Genomic DNA, 2,448 nt, shown 5'->3' on the forward strand with positions numbered 1-2,448 from the left:
CAGTCTTACAGAGCCAAGGGGTGGCCTGCGCATGCTCAGACACTGCCAGCCTCCCCACCTGGAGGTGGTAAGCGCCTTTCTCTAATCCACCTGGCTGCCCCTTAAGGAGTAACAGATGATCTCCATGAGCAATCCCTCTTTTCCCACAGAGCCTGGGTTTCCATACCATTATCTCATGAATGATGTCCAGAAAAGCAGCTTTAGACCCAAAGATGGCTGACGATCTTCCCTCTCCCTCCCTGGGGCCATAGTCTTAGAGCTCATCATCTGAGGTAGATGGGAAGGATGATATCCAAAAGAAATCCACTCAAATGGTTAAGGTGATATATTTCGTTGTGTGTTTTTAACTTTTTTTTTTAATTAAAAAAAATCTTAAAATTCAGGGGCCAGCAGATGGCGTAACAATTACATCGCCGAACTCCCACATGGTCAACTGCGGTTTGAGTCCTGGACCCAGTGGCTTGAAATTCACCCTCGGCACATGCCTAAGATTTCAAGAGAACGGAGGAGAAGGGATTGCAGTGTAGCCATCCCCAGAGGGGTGATTTTTCACTTTCACTCTCACTATCTCTCTCTCTCTCTCTCCCCCTAGGAGCACACATGCCTTAAGGCAAAAACCTTTAATTTTTTTTTTTCATTTTAAGCAATTAAAAAATAAATCCATTTAAAATCAATATAGAATGCCAATTAATTTCCCCCTTATGTCACTATATGCAGAAGAGATATGAAATAGGGTGTGGGGTGGAGGACCAGCTACTACTGGAACGTGTACTTCCCAGGAGTGCTGCTCCTTGTGGAATGTCTGTTTTCTCCTTTGGGATTCTTGGAGCAGTTATTGTCTGTGTCCTAAAGAGGGAAGAGTGCTTTGCCACCGCCCGGCCCGTTGAGATAGGGTTTACAGATGGCCCCACCCTGGTCCAGCTGTGGTAGCACAGAGGTTGCACAGTCCTCTGCAGTGCTGGGAGCCATGTGGAAGATCTGGAGGTGGTTCCCTGGCCAACCTGCACCCTCTAGGCACGTGTGCACCCATGATCCTGGCTGGCTGGCAAGGCTGAGGGAGGATCATGGCATGACATTCTGTTGAGGGTGCTTGGCTTCCTCTCTCTCTCTCGAAAGAATAAATAAGACTATTTAAACATTTTTAAAAAGCATTGTAAGAATCACTAAGCAATATAAAATATACCTAAACTTAAAAAAAAAAAAAATGCGGCCCTATCCCTTTCATGGACCCTCTGGCTCCAGGTCCCAATAAAATCCTCTACCATCCTCCCTGTCACTGTCACATGGAACTCAAGAGCTTTGTCATATGCACTAATATGCTCACAGGATTCAGGAATTGCAGTGACTGCATAGAACAGAAAGCCCAAACCACAGTGGCTTCAAGACAATATTGAGTCATCAGAAAAGATGCAGTTTTGCATGGAAAAACAGAAAAATTTGTCATGATTTCCAACAACCCAATAGAAACACATTTTTCTCTCATTCCACAGAAGGAGCAAAAGTTGGACATTCAGGGCAGCCCAGCACATTCAATGGTGTCCAGGACCCAGGCTCATGCTAGCTCTCTGGCCTGTTACGTAGGGTACGAATTCTGAACTCACGCTCACAAGGTGATGACTACAGTTACCACCATCATACCCAGGAGCCAGCAAGAGGGAGGGCCAGGGCTCTCGGCTGCAGAGCAGCTGAATGGACCCCGGCTCTCAGGAGTTTTCCTGGAAGCCCTACCCAACCACTTCTGCTTACATCTCATTATTCAGAAATGAGGCTGGAAAATGAAGTATGTTAGCTGGGTCAATTGCTGCCTCTAACGGAGCTGAGGCTCTATCGTAAGGAGAAAGGACAGCGGAGGTCGGTCGGTCACTGGTAGCCCAGTCACACTTTCCTGACCCCCGTGCTCCTGTTAGAAGGCCTGAGGCCTGTGACTCCACACCCCTGTGCCCTCTCATGTCATTCGCATCTGCTTTGTTCCCCTATTCCAATGACAAACCTCTTTGCAAATAGACATGTTGATGTTTCTTGTTACTCCAGAGGGGTATCCCTACCCCAGCCTTCCAACCCTGCTGTCCCAGCTCAATAAGTGTTCATTTTAGGGTGAGCCGGGTGGTGCGGTGGTTGAAGCAGCTAGATCCCACATGGCCGACTGCACGGTTAAGTCCCAGACTTGGTGACTTGAAAAACATGTCGGGCACATGTGTGTGTGCATGCATAACCAAAATATGAAGCAGATACTGGAGAAGGGATTGCAGTATGGCCGTCTTCTTGGGGGGTGCTTTCGCCCTCCCTCTCTCTCTCTCCCTCCTCTTTCTCACAAGTGCACATGCTTTATAGCAAACTAAAAATAAATAAAATACTTATTTTAGAAAGAAAACGCTATAATTCTCACTATCAATCACATGTACCTTGAGACGAGTTTTCCATTTCTTACTTGAATCATTTTTTTTCTGA

The sequence above is a fragment of the Tupaia chinensis genome, unplaced genomic scaffold, assembly GCF_000334495.1.
Source record: "Tupaia chinensis unplaced genomic scaffold, TupChi_1.0 Scaffold000661_1, whole genome shotgun sequence".
NCBI classification, from domain to species: Eukaryota; Metazoa; Chordata; class Mammalia; order Scandentia; family Tupaiidae; genus Tupaia; species Tupaia belangeri.